Source organism: Nannobrachium achirus, assembly GCF_963921795.1.
Source record: "Nannobrachium achirus genome assembly, chromosome: 10".
NCBI lineage: Eukaryota > Metazoa > Chordata > Actinopteri > Myctophiformes > Myctophidae > Nannobrachium > Nannobrachium achirus.
In genome coordinates this window covers 18215158-18230157 of record NC_137819.1, presented here as the reverse complement: position 1 = coordinate 18230157, position 15000 = coordinate 18215158, and the positions used below count along the sequence as shown (strand labels likewise).

At 41.7% G+C, this 15000-nt stretch overlaps 1 protein-coding gene across 1 annotated transcript in view; it reads right to left on the bottom strand.

Annotated features, from left to right (window-relative positions):
* LOC308292879 (GTPase IMAP family member 8-like) overlaps window positions 1-15000 on the bottom strand; it is a gene marked incomplete at both ends in the record, with an annotated part of 407153 nt that overhangs the window by 346769 nt on the left and 45384 nt on the right. The window lies entirely within an intron of this gene.

Sequence of the window (15000 nt, the reverse complement as noted above, 5' to 3'; positions counted from 1 at the left end):
CTGCAGAGAGGAATCCCCAATCAACGAACACGAGAGGTCATCATCCGATGTCTCATCGACCATCTGGAAGAAGATAGTGTCAAGATCAAGGACTTTCAAGTTAGTAAAATACATGTTTTGACGTTTTAATGTCATCGTGGATGAGACCATCACATGCAAAGGAACAGCATAGTGATGTCCAGAGAATGAGGTTGTGACATTGGCTGAATGGCTGTTGCATCCGTTGCATGTCTGGTCCAACTGATTCAAGATTATGCCCAGGGCTGCATGTGTGGAGACAGCTAGGATTGCTCAATGTGTGTCTGTGTGTCTTGTAACATTTAGCCTGAAAGTGAGCTCTAAACAATTATCTTCACAATGTGTGCAGGAAGGAAGCCTCTGGTGCACCTGTCAGAGTAGAAGAGAAGTTGACAGAGGAGGTGATGATGAAGATGAAGATCTACCTGCTGCAGAACCAAGAGGACTCAATGAATGAACCTACTGATGTAGGTATTGTGATTAAGGGCATCACTGCCCTCAACAATCTTGGGGGTCTGCTGCTATCTGTTGGGACTGTTCTATGCCTTTAATCTGAGATACCCCAAGAACCTCAGATATGGTCTTGAGATGTTCCAAAAAGTACTAGTTGAGTTGGATCCTGGACACCTTTCAGCCAAAGTTCAGAGACTGAAAAAATGTCTGCTTGCCGACTACTGTTCAGCAAGATGCTCTCAGAAAGTGGGTATAACCTACTGAAAGTGAATTTATTGTCAAAACAGCATTTTTGCAATGGTATTTGTTGCTGATAGTAATTAGTTAATGTAAAGTGTTTGTTTCTGGTGCATTCGAGTCATAATGCAAACAGGTCAGTTTAGCATATAGACATTACACGTGTGCATAGTCAATATGTTTAAATGTTGAGCTACTGTAAATGCTTATTTATTATTTCATATTCCAAGTTGTGATTTTCTTTCATGCCAAATGGCCTCTGACTGTCTTTAATGTATTTTGTGGTTATGACTTACTGTTCATTTGATGGGCTCATTGTTCTTATGGTGCATAATGTTTGACAGACTGCTTACTTACAGTATGCACAGTTCAATTAGAGGTACTTATATACAGTATTGTGAACACACACTGCTCTTTAGTAAACAGAATTTTAAAAGTGTCAGGGATACCCCTTTCCTGATCATTATCTTTAAACATATTGTTTTTGCAGGCATTGTTGCATGTCATTTACATACTAAAGTATGTTGAATGTTCATACTTGATGTGGTGTTACACTGGTCAAAATTAGTTGATTAAAAACATAATTATCTGCATAATTATTTCATGTGTATTCATTTGACATCATGTACTCCTGGAGTAAAAGGTAAAGTAAATGAAAGGGGTAAATGGTACTATATGAATTAAATCAATAAAAGTAAATGTGACATATTTGTTTTGTTAAATCATACTCTAATATTCAATTAGATCTACTTAATATTTCGATGTATTTACTTGTAGTCTTTTGTGGCATTGACTGAATAATTTAATTATATCTACTCAATTTCTTTAGGTCATTGTACTCAATTTTAGTTGTTAATAAGTACGTAAAAGTTTTGGTTACTTTTACTCAAATTAATTGAGTATCATCTACCTGATTTCATAACAGTAATATTTACTCAATATTTTTGAGTGTAAAAATGTTTCACCAATAAAATTGAGTAGAGCCTAGTTTTTGTTTTTAGAGTGTATAAGGCGCACCTGACTATAAGGCGCACTGTCAATGAATGGTCTATTTTCAAACTGTTTTCATATATAAGGCACACCTGACTATAAGGCGCACATAATAGACGCTACCGTTGCGTTATGCATCAAACAGATGGAGCTGTGCTAAAGGGAATGTCAATGTCAATGAATGATCCATATATAAGGCGCACTGGACTATAAGGCGCACTGTAGTTTTTTGAGAAAATTAAAGGCTTTTAAGTGCGCCTTATAGTCCGGAAAATACGGTAACTACTAGTTACTTTCAGTTACTTTTGGATTACTTTTAAGCAAAACTCTCTTTAATTAAATAAAACAAGTTTTACCATTGATAACTAGACAATGATATTGAGCCTATGAAATTAGGAAAAGGACAACAGAAATGTACTTAAACAAAGTGGCAGTACTTTAAGATGATTTGACTTGATTATTTTATTGTTTGGCGTTATAACTTATTTGTAAAATTGATGAGGGCAAGGGGAGAATGTAATCCAGCATGTAACCCCCATCATTCAGATCTGTTACTGTAATCCAGATTACACATTTCAAAATGTAACCAGAGACTTTACAAGTTACCTGTTTTTTGTAATCTGATTACGTAATCCCGTTACATGTAATCCGTTACTTAACAACCCTGGTGCTAGGAGAATAAGCAAAGGAGTAGATATATCAAAATATACTATTTCTTAATTCTCTAACCCAGGGATGGGCAACTTTGATGATGGTGAGGGCCACTATATTTCCACCTTCACTCCAAAGGGCCACATTGCATATATTGCTACATTCTACTTTGCAAAAATAGCAGATCTACAAGCTCAAAAGCTTGTAGATCGGCTATTTTTGCTTCTTTTTAATTGGAATCCTGGAATGTAACATTTTGAATTAATTTCCAACGCATTTAGTTATATACTCATGTTAACTTTATGAACTTAAATACAAATACATTGGACATAAAAAATATATACATTTTAATACTGCAATACTAGTCATTAAGCTACTAAGATAGACTGACGGAATTAAAGCAGGTCATGTTTGAAATTTTAACAGCTGAAATCAATAATATATCAGTATTCCGGTATTAACCAGCGGGCCGCATTAAGTGAAGGCCGCATGTGGCCCCCGGGCCGCCAGTTGCCCATGTATGCTCTAACCGATCCCCCTCAAAGCCTGCTTTCTATGCTCTATTTTTATCGTTTTCATATCTTACAGCGGCATAAAAAAGATATATGTTTGGCACTCCGCCCAAGAATATCTATTAGATGTTATTATTGATTGATTTTTAAGTAAGTTAAAGGTGGTAACACCATACAGTATATCGTCGCTGCCGGGGACAAACCTTGTATCTCTGTCTGTATTACAAGTTTTTACATTTAAATTAATTCCATACGTCTTTGTGCAACAGAAAGAAAAGGAAAATACACATCTGCAAGCTCCCAACGCGTTGTATCGCGAAACATTGTGGGCTTGTAGATCTGCAAGTTTTGGTATAACATTTAATGAAAGTGGTTACGTGTGTCTGTGGGTTTTATAAATATGGAACCAACAGAAAGTATTACTGTAAGAAGAAATACCAGAACGCTCGCCTTAAAGCAAAGCGAAACGGTAGAACGATCTCTGCCTGGTTTTCCTAAAAGTAACCTCAGCAAACTATGCCTAAACCGTTAAAACTAACCTTATTCCTAATCCTAACCTCTGTAAAACGGTGCTTAAATGGTAAATGGTGCATTTATATAGCGCCTTTATCCAAGGTGAAGATTGTGCATTACATTCACCCATTCACAGACACATTCATACACCGATGGCAGAGGAAACCATGCAAGGCACCAACCTGCTCACCGGGAGCAACTAGGGGTTCAGAGTCTTGCTCAAGGACTCTTCGACACTAACTCTGGGGGAGCCCTGGGATCGAACTGGCACCCTCTAAAACCTAACCCTATTCCTAATCTTAATCTCAGTAAAACTAACCCTAACCCTAAATGTATTTCGAACCTTATCCACTGTAAAACTAAACCAAGAATACAAGAACCGCCCCACTGAGCGGTCGGCGTGAGGTTGGTGGAGGAAAATTGGTGAGCGTGTTTTAAGGCAAGCATTCTGGTTACCTTTACGAGAACTTAACTAAATAATAAATACACTGGATCCATTGGAACCACAAATTATGTTTCTTCCACATTTCCTGAAAAGTAATGGTTTTGGACATACAAGGTTTCCACCCGACAGCGACAACAGCAGCAGGCCAGACACTTATACTGTCACATGTATTTATGTTATTGTGTTATTGGATGCGCTGTCAGTATAAAATGCAATGATTTGCTGGTCCAAACTGGCCAGAGATTTACAGTGAATAAACACTTTGGATCACTGCTTTGACTATGGCTCACTTGGAAGAGTTCCAAAACAAATTCTATATTGCCTTGTCGTGTAATTTATTTATTTATTTATCTATGATTCTTTGTATTTATAGGAGCGAGTCCTGGTTAATATTGTTATTGTTTTTTGTGTGCCATCATTGTACAATAAATCCCAACACACACAAAAAAAGAAAACAACAGCTTGGTTTAAGTGTTCCCAAGAAGAACCCAACTTATTCTATTTCTCTCCTAAACTAAATTGTTTTCCATTGCATAATAATTCAGACAGTTTTCGTTTCCATTCATGAAAATATGTCTTAAGATATCTTAAAAATATATTATTCAAATTTCCTTTTCTGATAAGCAGCAAGCGATATATGTTGTCTCTGTCAGACACAAACCTCATACTGTATGTCCAAAACTATTACTCTTCAGGACTCAAATTTAAACGCATCAAAAGTAGCAGATCGACAAGCTCGAAACATGGCGCGAACGAGCTTGCCGAACTGTTACTTTTGATGCTTTTGTATGACGCTGTAGTGTGATCAAGGGGGGGGGGACATTTTTAAAAATATGGGAGGCAACAGTCTGGGAGAGAGACTAAGGGCCCTATTTTCGTCCATGCCTTACCCCCATCCCTTTACATTTCTATCCCACAATTTTTGGAACCAATTTTTCACCCAGTGCTGCTTCCTTCAGTGCATGAGGAGTGAGCGGGCCGCTTCTTAGGACCTGAGAGGGGGGCGTTTCCCCCAATTGGACGTAGAAGGAACATGTTATTCCAACCAGTTCCACTCCCCTCCATCAGGGTGAGGGTACCTTAGGAGACACGGGGAGAACATGAAAACTCTACACAGAAAGGCCCTTTCACAAGCCCTTTAGGGTACGGGTACTGATGATGACGCGGAGGAGAGGACACGCGGCCCCCACGTCCCCCGGCAGGAATTGAACCCAGGACCTTCTAGCTGTGAGGCGACAGCACTACTGACTCTTTTGCCATGTTTTACTATTCGAAAAATATGTTAAAATATTTAATAAGCTGATCTACAAGCTCAACATGTTGATGTAGATCAGCTATTTGAAGTATTTAAAAATGTTTTTCAAAATAGTTTAGGGATAACTGGTAAGGATGAAAATATAGCTCTAGTCTAAGGGATTCACTGTCTTATTCAACTCGACACATTGCCGGGGGCCAGAAATCAAATCTCTTACCTTCTGTTTTCACCCAGGCGGCCAGATCTCTACCCATTCAGCTATGGCCGTCCGAGACATTGCGTGCCATGTTGTTGCTTGACCAAAATCTGAGTATAAAACGAATGCGTTTTTAAAGTGGTTTGGAATGTGAGGAATAAGAGAGTCACACTGTGTATTGTGTTTTCTCACTGGTAGAAAATGACATTGAGCACAGAGCACAAAGCTGCTTCGCTTCAAAGTTTTTATTTTGTTCCTCCAATGAAGAGACTTCCCACCTGTACTGTCAGCTGCTCACTGTGTGTGGGTGTGTGTGTGCGAGCGAGCATGTGCGTGCATGTGTGCATGCGTGTGTGTGTGTGTGTGTGTGTGTGTGTGTGTGTGTGTGTGTGTGTGTGTGCGTGCGTGCGTGCGTGCGTGCGTGCGTGTGTGTGTGTGTGTGTGTGTGTGCGCGCGTGTGTGTGTGTGTGTGTGTGTGTGTGTGTCAGGGGGAGTCTTGTGACACCCCCATCTGTCCCAGGGTGATGATTTAAGAGTGTTTACTTTGTGCCCCCCCCCCCCCCCCCCCCCCCCTCCCTCCCGTGAGGAAGACCATGATGCATCACCTTCACCCCTGGTTGCCACGGATTCCCCAGTCTCTGTCTCCACGGCAGCAGACTGGAGCCCCGCCAGAAGGCCATGTCTCCGCTTTTATCATTATATTTTTGATTCTTTCCTTATTATTATCTTACTATAAATGCGAGAAATCTCTGTGAGTATGTATGTGCCCTGCGTATCTCGAGAACCGTTCGTCCCACCGGCTTCAGATTCGGCACGCACGTTCCCCGCGTGCAGTGCCGGGCCTCGACCCAACCCGGCGCGCGGTTTTCCGAAACCGGCGCGAAACGTTCGGAATCTCCTTATGCGGAGCTGATTGTTGACATCAGGCTGTTCCGGAGGAAATCGGCGCAAGCGCTGACTCATTGTGACATCTCTTCATAAAAGGCTCTGACATCACGTACGCCACATGAGTCAACAAAAAATCTCTGTGAGTGTGTGTGTATGTATGTATGTAATATGAGTATCTCGAGAACCTTTTGTCTCACCGGCATAAAATGGGCATAAAATGGTGCAGACAGATATCTCCATATATGAGCATAAATGGACACAGGCAAACAGAAGGTCAAAACAGGTCCTACAGAGATCTCCATATATGGGCATAAATGGACACAGACAGACAGATATCTCCATATGGGCATAAATGGACACAGGCAATCAGATGGTCAAAACGGGTCCTACAGAGATCGCCATATATGGGCAAAAAATGGACGCAGACAGACAGATATCTCCATATATGGGCATAAATGGACACAGGCAAACAGATGAGCATAAATGGACACAGTCAAACAGATGGTCAAAATGGGTCCTACATAGATATCTATGGGCATAAAATGGACGCAGACAGACAGATAACTCCATATATGGGCATAAATGGGCACAGGCAAACAGATGGTCTAAACGGGTCCTACAGAGATCTCCAAATATGGGCATAAAATGGATGCAGACAGACAGATATCACCATATATGGGCATACATGGACACCGGCAAACAGATGGTCAAAACGGGTCCTATGACAACAGGTATAATGGGGTTTGCATTTAAGGGCGGGGCATTCATTCCCTATTTACAGCGTGCCCGACTTGGCCAGGTTGGCGACTAGACGCTCGGCCGCCCAAAGGGCGGCCAAGAGAATCGAAATAAGAGACACCATGTTGGAATGAGCATTGGCGAAGACCATTGAGGATCAAAGTTGAAAATGAATGAAGTGCTATTTGTAAGTACAGTAGCCTACTGTACCTAGTTACCGGTACTTTAGACCACATGGGCGAGAGTCAGGACTCAGGATCATAAACAAAAGGAACCGGCTGCCAACATGCAGCGATGGATGGAGAGATTAATAGTGTTGGATCCACTTGCACTGCTCTGTGTACGTTTGGAAAGAATTATGAATCTACTAATGCTTGTTTAACAAGAGAGGGTTGGAAATAGCTCAACACTATAGAGTCTGGCAAATTATATAAAAGTACGGGTCTATTAGACCCATAGATTCGGCTACAATGATATTAAACTACAGACACATTGATATTCAGTTTAGTTAATGATGCCCATTACAGGAGTTATCGAGATCAGGGGTCTTCAACGTTTTCAGGCCAAGGACCCCTTAGTAGAGAGAGAGATGAAGCAGGGATCCCCACAGCCTGTTCATATTTCATTGTTGACAGCACAATCATCAGTGTATTTTGGATTCATGTCAATTTGTGTTTTCAGATAATCACTTGAACTGTCAATAATGAATAAACTTGACCTTTCACTCTGTACGTAGTCTGCTCTTTTTCGCCTCTACACCTAAGCTCTTTGCCTAAAATAGCAGATCTACAAGCTCACCGCCTCGAAGTGCGAGGCGTGAACTTGTAGATCTGCTATTTTTGGCTAAAGTTTTCCCAATATATGGACACTATAGGGTTCAAGTGGTTAATATAGCAAAGGAGAAAAAAATGTCTAACACTCAAAGATTTGGAGGACCCCCTGTAGTAACTAGAACACACCACTGATGAGAGAGAAGTCATACAGGATACAGGATAAACATGTGCAATTGGAACTGATGACCCAAAGAAATGAGGGGACAACATTGGAACTGGAGCACAAAGCTGTTAATTTTACTTTCTCTCTACTGATTTGATTATTATTACAAAACATATGTACATGACCCACTGATTATTATTATTACAAAACACATGTATACATGACCCACTTCACAGAGCCTTGTATAGAGAGTTCTGCCAATGCAATCTCAGCCAGTCGGAAGAACGGCAAACAAACACGTCTTTTCGGCCGATGAACTCCGCTAGCGCATACTCCTGTTCCTTGTTGTAATTGATTCCAACTCTGAAATAACTTCACTTATTGCTTGTTTTATTGTTTCAGCGTTAACTGTTACACTTGTTGCATCGAGGACAGCCATGTTGTTCTGTTACACTTGTTGCATCGAGGGCAGCCATGTTGTTTTGAAAATGCTGCTGCAAGCATCTATGTCACCATCTACACATGGACCAATCAGGGGGAGCTTTTCACTTGTTGTGCGGACAGCAGTTGAAACGCAGTCACTGATTGGCCTCGATCAGAAAATGATCGGGGCCAACTTCTCATACTCGGTGCCTATCTGCTGAAGTCCAGACCTCATACTGTGGGAAGGAGGAATGAGTGAGCGCAGTATGAGGGATGGCCCACCAGGCTAAGAAGACCTGGCCCCATGAAGTGAACGGGAGTGACGCTCTGAATGCAAGGCTCTGCCACTTCAGACATATTTTATTGTTCAGCTATTTTCAAAAGATTTAAAAAAAGAAAAAAGAAAACAAATGTACGTTCTGCTATATCGAGTACTTTTACTTTTGGTACTTTAAAGGAGCTATAGTCAACTTTTTCATTGTAGGGCCGACACTTTGTTTACATCCTAGTCTATAGACTAGAATGTAAACAAAGTGTCGGTCTGACAATGGCCAAAATGATTATTTTATCATTATTTTACGCTTTTTGTGGTCATTTTTGAATAGAAACACCTATATGAAGCTTATTTATTTATAAAATATTTTCGAAACATTATTTTTATTTTAGCATCCGTTTTTCAAGAAAAAGTTGACTATAGCTCCTTTAAATATATTTGATATGTTGAATAATGAATGTTGAATACAGGCCTGTTTACTTATTAATACTTTTACTTTAGTACAATCTGTGAGTACTGATGGCTGTAGTGTCACCCTTGTTGAGTGGTTAATTGATGAGAGATCATTCAGATCTTTTTTTGTTTTTTTTCTACTCCCTTGGGAGTCAGTCTGGGAATGGAGCCATGCCAGTGCCAAGACAACCCAGTAACCTGGAGTGGAATTTCCACACAAGAGTGGAGTTGAATTTGGAGTCACGCACGTGCGCGTGCACACACACACATGCACGCACACACACACACACACCCATACACAGGCACGCACACAGGCACGCAGGCAGGCACACACACACGCACGCACGCACGCATGCACGCAAACACACACACACACACACACACACACACACACACACACACACACACACACACACACACAAACACGCACACGCGCGCACACACACACACACACACACACACACACACACACACACACACACACACACACACACACACACACACACACATTTATATTGCTAAGAAACAATACTTGTGAGGACCTGAGGCCGATCTAACACTTTAAAGATTTTAAAAATGAATAATCAAAAATATCTAACATGCAAGCTCACAGAGCCGCACGAAGTATATGAGCTTGTATATTATCTGCTCTTTTTGAATAGATCTCACAAAAGAATACATACATACATAAATTATACAGATGTTTCCCAGTTATAATGGGTTAAGACAGTAGTTTTATGAATGCCGTTTTTTAAAATGCCTTGCCATTTTTAACCATAAGCCTAAAGTGCGAGCTAAAACTGTGAGCTTGTTAAGACAGTAGTTTTATGAATGCCGTTTTTTTTAAATGCCTTGCCATTTTTAACCATAAGCCTAAAGTGCGAGCTAAAGCTGTGAGCTTGTTGTAGATCATGTTATAAACCCATTTCTTGGTCGGTGGCGCAGTCGGTAGTGCTGTCGCTGTCGCTTCACAGCTAGAAGGTCCTGGGTTTGGTTCCCGCTGTGGGTGCTGGAGGTGTGTTCTCTCCTCTGCATCATCAGCGCCCAAACCCTAGGTGGGGTTGGCGAAAGGGCCTTTCTGTGTGGAGTTTGCATGTTCTCCATGGGTCCCCTAAAAAAAACACAAAAAAAAACACATGAAGTAATCCTGGTCTCTAATCCTACTGCCTCCCCCTGATGGAGGGGAAAGGAACTGGTTGGAATAACGTGTTCCTTATGCGCTATACGTCCAACCCGGCCGGTGAAGCTCCCCCCTGTGAGGTGATAAAAAGCGGCCTGCTCACTCCTCATGCATTGAAGGAAGCATGAGCTCAGTTCGGGCCTCTCACCAGGTTGGCAGAGGGAGAGCAGCGCCCAGGATTACAGTTTAGGCAATTGGCACTGCATGGTAAATCTCTAATCCCCATGCAAGCGTAACTTCCAAATGACTAATCTGAAGCTTTTTTTGTACTTCATATCTAAAAGCAAATCTTTTTTCCTAACATGAAAAAGCCAAAACATTTCTCTTGCGAGGACCCACACACACGCACGCACGCACGCACACACACACACACACACACACACACACACACACACACACACACACACACACACACACACACACACACACACACACACACACACACACACACACACACACACATAATAACGTTGACAAAGCATGTACCGCCGACACAGTCAGGACTCGGCCATTAACAGTCACACAACTTATCAATGACACTCACACACAGTGGCTGACTACACACTAGACATTCACGCACGCGCTCACACACACACACTCACACACACTCAGGGGACATTTGGGCTCTGGTCCAGGCGGTTGCCATGGGCAGCGGGTCAACACAGTGTGGAGTGCTCAGACACAGGAAGGAAGTAGCACTCTGAGGGTGTCCAATGGGAACGTCTCATTTCCCACACATTCTGCATGCACCGCAAGCTCTGCACACACCTGACATAATGCAGTGTACTCCAGTAAATGTACTTGGTTACTTTTTCACTGCTGCTGCTCATTCATTCCCACACAGACTGGGTCACCGCAAGGCCAGTGCTGATTTCGCCGACCGAAACTATGACGAAATGTGCTGATGAAAACTGATGAAAACTCAATACAAAAGGAATAAAAGCTAAGCTATGATGACTAAAACTGAGACTAAATACAGTATATTGAGAATTGTGTCAACAATAAAAACTAGACTAAAATGTTATAGGGTATTAGGGACTAGCGGAGAAGAGATCCAGTAGAATTAAAAGACAAGACATTTTGCTTTGGTTGCACTTGGATGGTGCGCTCTGAAAATAGCAGATCTACAAGCTCACAGCCTGTCGCACTGCAACACGTTGTGAGCTTGTAGATCGGCTATTTTTAGCACGCAACCAAGTGTAAAATCAGGCATTACGACGCCATCAAGGCCTGCCAAAATACATTTTCGTAGACAAAATCAACTTATTCCACTAAAATCTTGATATTGAGTCAACTAAAACTATACTAAAACTAAAACATTTCAAATGACTAAAATATGACTAAAACTAAATTACATTTTCAAAACACTAATATGGTTGAACATCAGTCAATGTTTTAGAAAAAGAGCTGATCTACAAGCTCACAATGTGTCAACACGTTGTGAGCTTATAGATACGTTTTTGAATAGCCAAAAAAAGAATTTACGCTCAAGTATCCTGTGCCTCGTTTTGCTGGGGACCCCCTGGAACCCTCTGAAGCACCCATGGGGGTCCCCGCACCGCACATTGAGAACCTGTGGCCTAGGCTATGGTGTGGAATGTTTGCCTATGATGACATGCCCAAAATAGGGAAGCTACTGAGCTGCTGTGTTCAGTTGTTTTATGGCTCTTGCTGCAATCTCACTGTGGCAATAGAAATACAAATGTTTTCTGATTCCAAGCATCGCAACAGTACTGTATAGAGCAGTGGTTTTCAACCCTTTTCATTTCAATGTTCATTATTCATTTGGCATTTCCTATATAATATTTGATATAGGCCTATAATATTTGAATATGTTTTGTTATTGTTGGATTCTGTATTGATGTGGTAGGCTACCATATAGCAGAGATGAGGCAAAACGTCGATCAAAATAACAATTCTTCTATATTCTGTAAATTTGTAGACTTATTTTGAAGTTAAGTAATGCAGCTGTCAGCGCCTGGTGGCCTAGTGGACCAGGCGCATACCACATAGGCATTGCCATTCTGGCATCAATGCCTGTCGGCATCGCCGGTTCGATCCCGATCCGGGCGGCCTTTGCCGCATGTCACTCCCTGTCTCTCCCACATTTTGTCAGTCTACTGTCCTACTGTCCTATCCAATAAAGGCAAAAAGCCCAAAAACTAAAATCTAAAAAAGAAAAAAAAAGTAATGCAGCTATTTAAAGAATCCTTTAACTCTTTTGAGAGTGTAAAGTGAAACCAAATGTCCATTTGGTTTTGTGCGTTGTGAGCATGTAGATCGGCTTTTTTTCACATTAGAACCGTGTTATACAAAATGTAATGCCTCAACTCTTAGTGCTCGTCAGGGTGGGGGAGGTCCCCAGTTAAAATATGATTATTTTAGGGGTCGCGACCTGAAAAGGTTGAGAACCACTGATCTACAGCAGTGGTAGTGTTCCCAAACGTTTTAGCTCGAGACCCAAAAGAGAAATGAGACTTCTCCCTGTATACCGCCAGTATACAGTAATACTGTGAGGAGACCTGAAACGCTGCAGGAGGACACCCAGGACAGCCTTTCAAATGGAAGCTGTAGGTTACATTAAGCTTACATGGAAAGCACTTTGATCCCAGAGGAGGCCTGTTGTGTGAGTGTGAGTGTACGTGTGTGTGTGTGTGCCTGCGTGCGTGCGTGCGTGCGTGCATGCATGTGTGTGTGACAGCGTGTGTGCACACGTGTGTGTGTGTGTCTCATGATTTTCAGGGATTTCTCTGAATGCTCCATAACAAAAGACCTCTCTCTCCACACACACACACACACACACACACACACACACACACACATGCAATGCGCACACGACACACACACAGAGGATTGTAAGTACTCCATTCCCCACAGTGTGCTGAAGTGATGGGGTGGGGTGTGGGGGGGGGGGGGGGGGGGGGTAGGACCCCCCGATCACAACAAAGCCATGTGAGGTGAAGGGAACAGCTAGGGTATGGGGCGTCCATCCTGAACAGCACGCACGCACGCACGCACGCACGCACGCACGCACGCACGCACGCACGCACGCACACACACACACACACACACACACACACACACACACACACACACACACACACACAGACGCTCAATGCTTTCCAGCTGAAATAAACAGTGGTACAGGTCAGGGAGTCTTCCTGTGTTGTGGAGGAACTCATCACTGACGGTGGAGGAGGGAAGAAGTGCTCTGTGAAGTAAAAGGATCAATACCTGCAGTGTAGGAATGCTCTGTTACACACACTGTACTGTAAGTAGGCCTAATAGTACTGTGTGTCACAAGCTTTGGCTTCAAAATGCACTTTTGCATGTCAATGGGGGAGACCCCTGTTACTGGACAAACAAAAAGCAGTGGTTCTCAAACTTGGACCCCCAATTCAATACGCATTTAGTCGCAGACCCCCACCTGAAAAGGTTTTTTGCCAGGGAACCCCCAATTTATGTAAAACAAATTCCAACATTTTCCAAACATTCGTTTGGAAACATTTGTTTTTCAAAGATAGCAGAGGTACAACCTTGCGGTGCGGCACAAAGTGCAGTGCTGTGCGCTTGTAGATCTGCTATGGTTTAATGTCCAACGTATAAATGGCTAAAGTGGTTAAAATTATTTTTATGCTGTATTAACCATTTTGCTGGGGACTCCCAAGAACCCCACTTTGAGAACCACTGCTCTAATAGCAGTCATGACTATCACAATATTGAGATCCTTAACACTTATTTAAAAACAAAAAATACCACTTACACCCCCATTAATGGAGCAGTCAAGGATAATCTTTTGATGTTATTCATCCTAACCTTTTCTCCAAACTGTAGGCAGCAAATACTCTGAGCTCTAAATATACCATTTTATCCTGTTGATAAACATGGGTGACTTGACTTTGCATATATTGTCCCTGTCGGGTGGAAACCTCATATGTCCAAAACTGTTACTTTTCAGGATTCAAATTCTGAAACAGCAAAAGTAGCAGATCTACAATCTAAAAAAAATGTAGCTTTGTGCCACGTTTCGAGATTGCAGATCTGCTACTTTTGTTTATGTGTGATGCTACAGTATGATCAAGTGGGGTGTTAATTTACGATAAAACACAACAAGTTAGAATATGGAGATAAGAGGTTTCTATCCTATCCAACAGCAACAATCTAGTCTATATACAGTAAGTCAAGAAGCCAATTCATTGTGTTTTCTGAATGAATCTCCTACCGGTAGTATTTTCAGCCCCATATGTCTTAGAAACTCTTAACCTTTTCTTTATGTTTAGATTAAGAACTGAATCAATTCCATACAGAAACGGGGGCTGGAGCATGAATATTAAAACAATGTTTCTGTGCCAAATATGCATAGATTCAGAGGTCATACAGTATATGGACTGTAATTGCTTTTGTCTTTAAGTGAGAATTGACTATTAATATGCTACATAACATTTCAAAGAAAAAGCGGTGGTGGTGGAAGTAAAAATGTCAAAGTACATTTTCAGAAATTGTCGTAAATTGTCACATTAAATGAAATCACTTACCCTAAGTTGAAATATGGAGATGCCAACTTGACAAGCAGCGATATTGTAAATGAGCTGTGGCATTATCAACTGAATCCTCTTATCTTCCTACTCCGTACACCTGTTGTTTTAGTTATTATTTTGGTTTATTTATTCTATCCTTATGTTATCATTTAGTTTTTGTTTCTTTTGTTATTATATTCCTATGTTGTGTCTGCGGTCTGTACCTCTTATGCAGGGGCTGGGGTTTGGACTGTTTCAAGCTTGAGTGCTTTAACTTCAGCAAGGGCAAAGATGCAGGGGAAACACGCACACACGCACACA